Below are 12,896 nucleotides of genomic sequence, written 5' to 3' on the forward strand. Positions count from 1 at the left end.
GTGAAACGGATGGGGGTGACATTCTACACCCCTGATCCACCCCTCCTGGACCTTGCTTCCACATCTCAATAATGTGAATCCAAGCTTGACTAGAGAAGAAGGTTATGAATAGAAGGGAAGCCACGAATCAAAGTTCAGATCTAAACACAAGTATTGAGACCTGGGGAGGACATAAGGACTTCTTTTGTTTTGGCAGTTTGCAGAGGGGAGGGAGGGTGCTGCGAGTAGAGATTTAACAGTATTAGGTGGAGGTGGGAGTAAAACGGTGCAGTTTATATAGATAGATCCACAATAAGAGTTTAGATCCACAAAGAAAGTTTAGATACATATATACACAATAAGAGTTTAGATCCACAGATCCACAATGAGAGTTTAGATAAATAGATCCACAATGAGAGTTTAGATCCACAATGAGAGTTTAGATAAATAGATCCACAATGAGAGTTTAGATAAATAGATCCACAATGATAGTTTAGATAAATAGATCCACAATGAGAGTTTAGATAAATAGATCCACAATGAGAGTTTAGATAAATAGATCCACAATGAGAGTTTTGATAAATAGATCCACAATGAGAGTTTAGATACACAATGAGGGTTTAGATAAATAGATACACAATGAGAGTTTAGATCCACAGATACACAATGAGAGTTTAGATACACAATGAAAGTTTAGATAAATAGATACACACTGAGATTAAGTTAAGGACGTTCAAATGGACATAAGTAGTTGCTAATGAAACTAAGACTTGAGTTCTATTAGCGATGAGACGGAATATCGCCTGATAGATTCATAACTCTACACCCATAGTTGCTTCTATTTGAACCTAATCTCAGCCTAACTCTCTACAGGAGGTAGTGGACTCATGGCACTGTCAAGGCACTTTGGATATCACATTGTTGTAGTTTGTGGATATCACATTGTTGTAGTTTGTGGATATCACATTGTTGTAGCTTGATCTTTTTGTTTCATGTACAGCTCCTAGTTGCAATGCACGCGGGAAGTCAGCTCATATTTACAGTGCTAGGAGGTCGAACCCAGATAAATGTGTTAAGTATTCGGAGACTAACCCCATTCCCAAACTCGACCTCAATAGATATGTTGTGTTACCTCTGATGGGGTGGACACCCTAGTGGAAGTAGGACTAACAAGCTAGGAGTAGTCAATGTGTTAACCACTTAATGTTTTAGCTAGCCAGATGATCTAGATCTAGTATTTCAAATATGAAGAAGTTAATTTGCTTTCAAAAATATCCCTGCAATTAGCACTGTAAGCGGCTGCAACTATTTTAATGCCAGTGGAAATAATGAAGTGAGAAAATGTAGCGACGGAAACGTGTCGCTATTTTCATTGGATTCTTTTCCATTTCATTGTCCCATGAGTTTATTAAGACAACGTTTCACAATGAACCATCAAGTCAAGAAACTCTCAAGTACAACATTTTGTGTTCCTTCACCATAACTGTCTCGAGTGTTGACATTGTCTGAAATAGTTTACTAGACGGTCTCCTTCTATAATGCATAATAATAATAATAGTAATAATAATAATAATTATTATAATGTATCTTTTTAAATTAAGTTGAAGATATTAGATCTATGTAAATAAAGTGAAAATATAATTGTGTGTATTCTATTTAGACCAACTAAAAAGTGTATTCTAACACAGGCATTGTTTGAATTAGAAATACGGTATTCAGTACAACATCTAGTACACTACAATTCAACAATCCAGGCACGTCTGTTATACTGACTTGTGTACATGAACTATAACATTTCTTTCAATTTATTTTTAATGAACATTTGATTTATTGCATACATGGATGAAGACAAGTTTATAATAGTGAAGTCTAATACATGTATCAAATCATAAATACAAAAACTGTTATGTATTATACATTTTATTTTCACTCATCCGAATTATTAGTTTTATATTTAATTCTAAAATGTAGTTTTTAGACAGTGAAACTATTCCAAGCAAAGGTCTTTCTGAACAAAACATAAGATAGGATGTCACTGAATAGGGAACCAGACTTATAAGTCTGTACAAGAGATGACACAACTTTTAATCAAGTATTTGATATCACGTCAGATGTGTGGAGTTGCTGGTTTAGAAACAGCCAACCGCTAGCTGGTTTAGAAACAGCTGACAGCTAGCTGGTTTAGAAACAGCCAACCGCTAGCTGGTTTAGAAACAGCCGACTGCTAGCTGGTTTAGAAACAGCCGAGCTGCTAGCTGGTTTAGAAACAGCCGAGCTGCTAGCTGGTTTAGAAACAGCCGACTGCTAGCTGGTTTAGAAACAGCCGAGCTGCTAGCTGGTTTAGAAACAACCGAGCTGCTAGCTGGTTTAGAAACAACCGAGCTGCTAGCTGGTTTAGAAACAGACGAGCTGCTAGCTGGTTTAGAAACAGCCGAGCTGCTAGCTGGTTTAGAAACAACCGACGGCTGAGTTAAAATGTTAAGGCACATAGAGAAGCCGTAAAACTAGGTTGCCTTTAACTCAACCGTGGGCTACGTAAGGGACACAACCCACCCGTGACCTAACAGTGACGGGAATATTTAAAAGGTTCTCACTCCACAAGACGAGCGAATCCAGATCTTTCGACTGGTGAACTATTTGATAGTATTAGTTTGTTTATTATTGCCACATTGGGGAGATAAGCCACCCACTTACAATAAATATGTCACAAGTATTTCTGCATTCTCTTCTAATAAAACATGGAAACAAAAGGGAGTTTCTTTTAGTTTTTTCTTCCAAAGTATGTTATTACCTCCCTCTGAGTAAATATAATTCACAAAGTTGAGAGAAACCAAACGAGGGTGATTGTTAAAAGTCCCATTTGTATGCTTTCAATCTAGAGACTAAATAAAACATCATGAAGCATTAGTTGGAACAAAAAAATAAGCGGGGAAACAAAAAGATGTGCATTTCAACGGTTGTCTTCCCTTTCGTTCCCCAGGCCACTCTCCAATGGTCTATCACTAGATTTGTTTTTAAGTTCAGAGGAAGCGAGGAGGGTTGTGGTGGGGAGGAAAGGCTAAAACCGACACCCTCCTCCCCTGTTTTTGATGATTCTGAGAACTTATATAGACCTGCTCCAGACGCTGACATTTAGATTGGGGGAGAGAGAAGTTGGTGCGCGCGTGTGTGTGTGTGTGGCGGGGACAACACAATAGATTAGAAATATCACAAGTATAATATAGAGCTGACATTATTAACTAAGTATTTACACAAAATGTGAAAGCATCACCCCTGGATCCGCCGCCATACAAGAATGTTTGATTACAAGGGATATAAGATCTGGAAAAGGAGGGGGAGGGGACGTATGTGACGTTCTGAAGGCAGGTCATTACGTCCTAGTCTCTGCTGGAGGTGGGAAGCGGTAGGTTTCTAAATATTGTATCATGTGACAGAAATGGACAGAGTGTATACTAATCTGAAGCTTCAATAATACAAATAAGTCAATAATAACATGATTAAAATAACTTTTGGCATTTCTATAAATCAGTTTTAATTGCCTTTGTATCGCAGTTGTGCTTTGTGACAAATTATTAAACTTGTTATCGAGCCACCAAGTTTTGTGTGTATCCAAAAATACTAATTAAGTATCTTCGACTATGACTTACGCTATAAATAGTACCATATAGTACATTGATCCACCACTCCTCGCTTTAGTTGCAAAACCTCAACTCAAGTTTTTTGAGACCGTGACGAGACGGGAGGGGGGGGGGGCAGGTATGTCATCAAAATATGAGCATCATAGCTGGTGTGATGAATAGCCTTGTCACAAAACATGTCACCTACAAGGTGTGTCACGGACACGGCAATGCATCTCCCCATCGATAGTATCCACTCCTGGATACCCCCCCCCTTCTCCCAGCAAGCCGAGTCTAATACTTCATTCCAATTTTATTTTGTTAGTTTTATGGCTTAGGAAAATGTCATTAAACTGTAACTTTGATGGTGACAGACTGGGACGCTGGTAGACAGACACATCAACAGGCACACACACACACACACACACACACAAAGAAAGACTTGACAAAAACATCGAAAGCCATCTATCACTTGTCACAAGTGTGACTTAGAACGAAAAACAAACCTGAACAAAGTCTCGCACTCAGTACAAGGAATGTTAGTACAGAACAGAATGATGTCTCATTATAGAGCTGCAAGTGAATAGAACATTTGCAATGGCTGATGGACGGAGACAATACTACGCCCTCACAAAAAGGTTCTTAAAGGCTTTTAAAACAATCTGTCTAAATCAACTAAATGCTTTACAAAAATAGAATCAGTGTAAAAATAATCAAAACAATATCACCCGAAACTGTGAAGCAGAAATGTCAGTATATACTTCAGAAGACTGTTGCACTAACCCTCACAACGGATATTTATCCTACAAGTATCAGAGAATGTCTAACAGCTCATGATTACATCACTTATTGAAAAAAAAGGGATTCTCAAAAAGTTTGAAATAAATTTGTTTTGACAAATTCGTAGTGTTAATGAAACGAAAAGCCTGATTTGAGCTAACCAAATGAACCTTTTCTAAGTATATGTGTATATAGAGGTTTAATTATGAATTTCTTAAAATAGTATCAGATTGTTAAGGTTATAATAATTTGAATAAATCCAGTTTGGTTTTATCTTCAGTGTGACTTAGAACGGTGGTAAGTCTCAATGGCTCTTAGAATGACTGTCATAAAAACAAATATCAACTAGTTCCTCTTTATTTGGTTTGCCGGGGGAAAAGATCTAACTCTGACACATACTTATATAGGTCTGTGACATGAAGTGATCACAGTAAATCCTACGAGCTCATAGTAAGTATCCCGCGCTATACTTTTAAAAAATATAATAAATTAAAGCATTTTATAAATTATATTTGGTTTCCACATATATTCTTGTATTTCTGTCATTAAAATATTTGTATTACCAAACAACGCGGACTGAAGAATGAATGTTGTCTGTTATTCGTTTGATCTAATCGTTCATTCTGCACTCTATCCAGAAGAAATGAAGAAATTAATTGTAGATAAAATAAATGAGAAATGGACGAGCTCCCATCCAAATCACAAGAAAGATGATGCTTACTATAAGCTATCCCGACAAGACCAACGTCTAATCTTTCGACTCAGGACCGGACACGACAGAATGCGACAACACATGTTCCGGAAGCTCAAAATTGGAACCAGTGAAATCTGCCCATGTGGATTATCACCAGAAAATGCCGACCACGTCCTCCAAAACTGCTCTCTCTACCAAGAGGCCGTATAAGACATTGGCCCCAAATCACCCCAATAGAAAGAAAACTATATGGAGAGCTCCCGGATTTGGAAACCACTGCGCAGTTCATCTCATGTATTGGTCTAGTCATATGAACACTCCAACATAACAACGAGAACGATGAAGAAGAAGAAGAAGAAGTTCATTCTTGACTGAAAAATAACCATTGTAGTTTCACTATTATTATTATCATTACCATTAAAAGGTAAATTATTATTATTTATTAGTTCTAGTACCTTTTTATTAACATTTTATCTGATACCATGAACTATAATTTACATTTTAAAAGCCTACCATCCATATAAGTGAAAATATGTCGGAACAATTTTGTCGAGAACTACTAAAGATATTTTTTTGTTGTCAAGGATTTATAACATGACGCCGTAAGAATACAATGCAAACTGAATATAGGCAAGTGAACTTTCAGTACTAGATAGTAGATTGAAGGCAGTTTGTTGCCTAAAAGTTGACAAACATGAGAGTTGATTGTTGATGATTGAAATATAGACTCAGTTGTTTTCAATTAAAGTATGACAAATACTTTTACTGTGACAGTTATTTCCCTTATTCGATATCAAACAAAATAATTAATTATCAAAATGTATTGACTAATTGGTTACTTTTTTTTATTGATTCATATCTTGTCCATGCCAATGAATATGTGTGCAAACTTTCCACAGGACCCGAGAGGGAGAACTAATGGGAACAATTTATATAAGAGAACAAAACCCTACATATTTAATAATATCTTTGAATACTGAAGGATTCATTTCTCTTATCATATCGGTATCAAACAAAATAATTAATTACCAGTTATTAATTGACTAATATGTTATTTATTTTTAAACTCATTCATTTCTTGTCTATGCCAATGAATAATTGTGCAAACTTTCCACTTGATCCGAGAAGAGGTGTGGGAGAAATAGCGTGTACCAAGTCTGTACCAGACAGAGTAAGTTGATAGAAGCTTGGAAACAAAAACAACGTTTTGATGCTGGTTAGTTCACTTTGACTAACAAAATCTTGGCTGCTTCAAGTAAAAGATGTTATAAAACGTATGTATACCTGGAAGTATTGTCAACAGTACAACTCAGATTCAGAAACTATAAGCAAGATTGGAACAAATGACTCAATCACTGACCCCCTTTCTCCCCCATCACGGTCAATCCCACGGGCGTAACATTACGTCACATTACATGGACAATAGTGTAGTAATCATGATTGTAACACCACATTCAAGACCTCAGTGGGGGTCACTACAAATCAACAGGGGCATCAGCGGGGCGCCACAGCTCAACAGGGACATAGGCGGGGCGCTGCGAATCAATCTTCTCCACTTGTTTTTATTTCATTTCGTGTCGGTCTCTGGTGTGTGTGGTCCGAGGACTAGCACTACCTAGCCTAGGGTCAGCACTGGTCAGTAGTTCTCTGTGTTGTTGGCATTTATATAGTCTGTCTGTCGTCTCCCTCCCGTGGCGTTTTTCTTGTCTCCTTTTCTCAGGGTGAAGGTGGTCAGCCGGAAACTTTTTTTTTTCATCATAGAATCTTCCAAGACGTTTTGGTTTTATTGTGGTCATGCCAAGACGTTCAGTGGTCACCCTATTGTTAGGTATAGACGCATTTAAATGCCACACTGTTCACATCATGATGTCAAAGAGACTCAATGTCACTTGATGAAACTTTCGTTTTAGTATTTGTCTCATAAAATAGTAGACTTCACGTGATTTTTTATTTGCCAAAGAAAACAAAAATTGCAAGATATGAATCTAGTTCTCGATCGAATCTAATATGGTTTCATGTGTTCAGATGTTGATGGAAAGAAACTGTATCGCGTTGAATGGTTTACTTATTAAAAGAAATGAGTAATAATGGCGACCGCTTCATTGTCAGTTTTACAAAGTAAAACAAAACGTTAGAAAGTGTACATTGTACATGAAAGTGTGTACAAGAAGTTCTTACTTGAAGTCAACAATGACAATAAGAACTTCACTTGTGTTGGTGTAAACTATATGCACACATGTAAATCTCGTGTTTTTGTTTTGTGATGACAGTAGAGCGTGAAGTTAACATTGAACACAAGAAGCATTTAGATCTTCATCTTCAGAGGCTTGAAACAACTAGTGTGGCCTCGCTTATTATTATAATTTCCAGGAGAATGTGTATATTAGATCTAAACTCTAAAGCTTGTTCTTTGTTTAGCTCACTAGAAGACATATACGATACAGACTTTAGAGTTTGGACAAATATTCATTAGAGTGACACCAGTGGCCGGTGTACGTTAGGAGGTAGTCTCTTTTCATTTCAGTTTTCATAGTATAATTATAGGTCAAATATAAAATGAATAATTTAGATAAAAAAAATCTAGATTCTAACAATTATTAAGCTCTGGTTACACTAGATTCTAAGCTCTGGTTACACTAGATTCTAAGCTCTGGTTACACTAGATTCTAAGCTCTGGTTACACAAGATCTAGAGCTAAACTCTACATGATCGTCTTTTTTTAGAGACCTGAATTAAGGATAATCATAGATCTTAACATCTAAATCTATTAGTTAAGATCTAGATTTAGATATAAAGTGAAAGAGTTTTGAGTACATAGTTTTCTAAGACGGCCAGGGAACTGCTAGGTCACGATGCTACATACTCTATAGAAGGACGTACTCAAAGTTTGTCTAAAAGTTTCTGAGTGTCAAAAGTCTACAGAGAGTCTATGTCAACATTAGGAAATAAAAACACGATTTTAAAGGACAATAAAGTCAGTGATCTAACAATAAAGTCAGTGATCTAACAATAAAGTCAGTCATCTAACAATAAACAAATAACAAAGTCATTGATCTAGCAACATGCCAACATGGAGAGAAAAACACCATGACAAAACAAAAAGACACCCTGTCAACTGAGGCCGGTGTTTGTTTAGACAGCACACAATCAACAAAACACGAGGATCACGTGTAAACACGCGTAGGTAACAACCCTGGCACACACGTCTGACAGGCAATCTTACCTTTCATCTAGGGCTAGTCCACCAGTCCACTCGACCAGTGTCAATAAGAGGTCCAGGTCAAGACTTATCCAGACGAACAACACGTGTATGAAGTATCCCTCTGTCCTCTTCGATCAATGGAGGTCACTTAGCTTGTAGGTCCAGCTCAGCCTACTGACCACTTAGATTTTGAGTAGCTGTTACGAGTTAACCCATTGTTTATTACCATCATTTTAAGTGGTCATCCTAATTGACCTAATATAATACGAACATATATAATACGCAACTGAATCTGTGTTTTAGATATTTCACTTGAGGCCCTGGTTCATGTATTTTTTTTCCTTCGTTTAAATCAAGTAATTAGATCTAGATCAGATCCTTAATAAGTTGACGTAGATCTAGCTCCAGATCTAGATGTACATAGTCTATCTGATAGATTTATAATATATATTATTATATAGGTTCTAGATCTAGGTCTAGATAGTAGATCTATGAAAAACATAAAACATCACACCAAAGGCGGTTGTTATTTTTTTTTTACCACGGATCCAGTGACTCTAATTTTGATCTAGATCTATAGCTAAACATAGATAAGATAGATCTATCGATAGAATCCAATTTTGAATACAAAACAATAAATCTAGATCTTGAGTCAATAATTAGTATAGATCTAGATTCTAGATAGTTCTAGACGCTAGACTAGTCACTAGACTATCTCGGTCAATCTAAATCTAAATTATTCTAAATCGCAGAAGAATCACAATCACAGGTAATGGCACAGATGTATCTTAATGAATGTAATCACCAGTCCCGAACAAACATTTCTAATCATAATGTAACTAAACATCCAAGTAAAAAAAAATAGGTGTTACTATAAACTAATCAACACAAGTAGATGTAGATCTAACACTGAAAGAATTATAGGCTCCTTTACTTCATAAGGGAACTGTTCCGTGTTTTTTTTACTAGGGTTGAAACGTGTGTGTAGCCGATCCACGGCTCGGCCAGCGATTGTACCGTGGACGGAGACACTGCTAGCACCGTTTCTCCCTCCTCCACACGGCATACAAACAGTTCGCCACTAAAACGCTTCGCGCGGCATTCACGCCTCTCAAACAGTTGAATGACGAGCCAGCAGTCGAATAGTGTGTGGGGGGGGGGGGGTCCAGGAGGAGGGGCGGGAGATAAGGAGGGTTACCTTTTGAAGAGGAAAATTATAGACACACGCACCAAAATTCCCGGTCTCTCTCGTATTCGCTTCGCTATGAAATGTTCCAGAGGGTACCGTCTGCTACAGACGATGTACCGCGCGAGCCGTAAATCTACTCTGTAAAAAGCGTAGCAGGCAACGACGACTCAAAGAATCGAGGAAAAGACAAGCATATGTTCAGAATTTATTAGTAGGTGCGCACTCAAAGGAGAGTGTTTGAAATGCAGAAAGAGAAAAAGGGGGGGGGGGGTAGCCATTGGGGAGGGGCGATGAAATGCTAGGAAACACGAGTTAATTAAATTTATTAAACAGGAGGCAAAGGAAACTTTTTTCTTTTTATTATTCGTGTTCATAAGCTAGTGGCGGGGACTGCTATTGTTTGAAGACAGGACCGTCGTCCCTGTTGTGTAAATACCTACAATCTTTGTGTTTTGATGTGTATTAATACGAAGAGGGGGGGGGGGGGTTATGTCCCAACAGTCAAAGTTAAAAACACGCGGTAAAGTAGGTAACAAAACAGTACTCCTCTACGCACACACACACCAGGGGCGGACTGGGTGTCAAAATTTCTATATAATCCGGCCCAAATTGTATATCCTATGTTGGGCATACATATATAGGCTTATCTGTCCACAAAATCATGTTAAATTTGATGATGTGTCGATAACGGTACACATGCCTACAGTGAAATCTATGGGCTTTCTGTGGATTTGTAATCTCTAAGTGTGAATACCCTAAAAGGATGAAGCCTACAAGTAACAATGTCTACGGATGTAGGCTCTGACATTATGTCGGAAAATATGTTGAGTTTAAATTAATAATACACTGTCCAGTCTGTAGATTTTTTTAAACGACTCTCAAAGGGTCACCTTTGTTGTTATAATATATATATAATGTTATAAAATTTTTGAAACAATTTCATACGCATCATTCGGCCCATTGGGTACCGGACAACCGGGCATTTGCCCGGATGCCCCTGACAGAGAGAGAGAGAGAGAGAGAGACGGTCAGACAGAGCAAATGACTCTATGAAGTAGGAACACATCACTGAAAATCTTGGGCTCAATGTTGAACCTAATTTTAAAAAAAATTGAGGTTGAACCGGTGGGGTGGGGGGAGGGTTAGGTGGAGAAAAGGAGGGGCGGCCGAAAGAAGATGTATAAAATCATTTCTCTTCATATCAGCAGTCGAGTAAGAAATATATATTTAAAAAAATAATGAATTAAAAAGAAATACTTTTTGACAGTTAAAGCATGGTTAAAAAGGGGGGGGGGGGGGAGCGGAATAAATGAGACAACAAGGGTTTGATTTGGTTTGCTTGCTTGTTCATTCTCCAATGTCTTGTTTTGAGTGTAGCTAGAGCAAGAAAAACAAAACAAAGCTTATATTAAGTGTCATTGTATCAATTAGTTTGGATCAGTCTGGGTGACATAGACATAATAAATCTGTGCGATAGAAATATTTTTACCAATTGTTTTTGTTTAGCTTTTAGCTTTCTCAATGCGCTATGATCCTATCGCTTATCTGGACCAGTTTTGTGTTGTCAGGTAATTGTGCGAAATTTCAGCTTTATCCGAAATTAGGTATGGGAGAAATAACGTGTGCAAGCTTTTTACCAGACAGACAGACAGATAGAGTGAGTTGATATAAGCTTTGTAGAGAACCTAGATATAGTAAAAAAAAAAAAAATGTGTTTTTGGTCTTATTGGTGGAAACATTCTGGCAGCTCGTAACATTCTTTGTCACTTTCAGCCACCTTCCATATGTCCACTAGCAAATTGCGATCAACTGACCAACAGCCTACAAACATCTGTCTTGACTATCTGTTGCATTGTATAGATTACATTAAACATAATTAAAAAAATGAACCGTTTAATGTTGTAACTTTTGTTTTCTCACCTAAGAGAGTTATCGTTCATGTCAAAGGCCTCGAGAAAAAAAAAACAACTAGTCTAGTTTTTACACTGAGTTGTTTTACTCTAAACCCAGGTCTTGGATTTTATTGGAGACCCAGGTCTAGACTTTTATGTGGCAGATTGCAGTTAATTGAAGCAGGCTATAAAATATGTACTTCAATTATTTCTCTACACCTGTGAGCTCACCCAATTTAGATTATGTCTACCTGCGCGAAGAACGTCAAAGTCTCGCTACACTATTTGGCACCTAAATATTATAAATCACCCAAACTCTAGGTGCACAGTTTTTACAGTCCGTAATGAAATTTTGTTTTTGGTGCACTAACCGTGTGCACCAGACGCCATTTATATACAACCTATTTGATGTCTATATCTTCATTTCTGCCTATGCAGATGTATATGTCCACAACTTCAAAGGCGATTTTGTCCACAATCTTAAAGGAGATCCTGCCAGAGGTAATTTATTTGCCTCCAAATATCTCTTTTCATTTGATTTTGAAAAAAGTTTTCAATTGGGCATTTTTCGTTTCATCTGTATATATAGAGGTAAAGAGAGACCGACAGACAGTCAAACATAGAGACAGAACGAGAGAGACAGAAATGTATTTCAAGTCTGCACATTATCTTTTCGTTTATTACATGCCCTTAAATTTAAATTTCGAAGTTTTAATTTTTTTTTTGAAAGTGAAAAGAATTTAAAAGAACTAGGCTCTGTTAACATTCGATAGCTTCAGATAGTTTGAAATCAATTCCAAATTATACAGGTCCACCTATTATTATCCATTCAGAGATTGAAGATTCGAACGAAAATAAATTTTTTCGAAAATATATATATTTATAAGACATACACAATTTTAATGTATACATGTAAAAAGTTATTAAATTAAAAGTGAAACCATACACTGAAATATATTTAGGTCAGTGATAGAAACAATTTAAAAAAAAATAAATTTCCCGATGTTTTCAACAAGATCCATGTCGGTGCGTAGGTTAGGGTACTCTAGCACCAATGTTTATTAGGTGCACAATTTTTGAACGCATTTTCTTGGTTGCCTTGCTTTTATGTTTATGGAGAGTTTTTGGTATTAAGCTGGTGTAACGTTTCTTTCGTCTGTGTACCCCTGTTTAGGATGAGTATCTAAGGCAGTACTGCATGTCCCAGTTGTTTCGCTGCCATAGTGTATTAGACTAGAGTCTAGCCACTAGGCCTTTCATTGTGTCTTTTCTTACGTCTCTACAGGGAGTTCTGGGATTACCAAGTCTACACTAGAGGCTAGAGTCAGCAGTGGGCCAGTGTTGGGCGTACTAATGTGTTGAGTTGTGGGATAGCAAGGTGCAGAATGATTGTTCAATTAATATAACCACAAAATTATAATGTTTTAAACTCAATGATATTACTCCATCAGTTTGCCATTATAACTTACATTCATATCATTAAACTATTACATTGTTAACAGCCAGTCCATTATTTATTGTAAGCACGAAGGTGCCTGTTGAA

General features: G+C 37.1%; 1 protein-coding gene across 8 annotated transcripts in view; it reads right to left on the reverse strand.

Moving 5' to 3' along the window:
* Positions 1-12,896, reverse strand: part of LOC106069424 (four-jointed box protein 1-like) — a 158,280-nt gene that overhangs the window by 47,338 nt on the left and 98,046 nt on the right. The window contains exons 1-2 of one of the 8 annotated variants that reach the window (XM_013229078.2): positions 9,207-9,341; positions 8,294-8,701 (exon numbers count right to left, since the gene is read on the reverse strand). The exons of 5 other annotated variants lie outside the window; for them this stretch is intronic. The gene's annotated coding sequence lies outside the window, so the exon portion shown is untranslated. Of the gene's footprint in view, positions 1-8,293; positions 9,352-12,896 lie in introns of those variants that run through there. 2 more of the 8 variants (XM_056034054.1, XM_013229082.2) reach the window with 2 other exon arrangements.

Source organism: Biomphalaria glabrata, chromosome 6 (assembly GCF_947242115.1).
Source record: "Biomphalaria glabrata chromosome 6, xgBioGlab47.1, whole genome shotgun sequence".
Taxonomy (NCBI): Eukaryota; Metazoa; Mollusca; class Gastropoda; family Planorbidae; genus Biomphalaria; species Biomphalaria glabrata.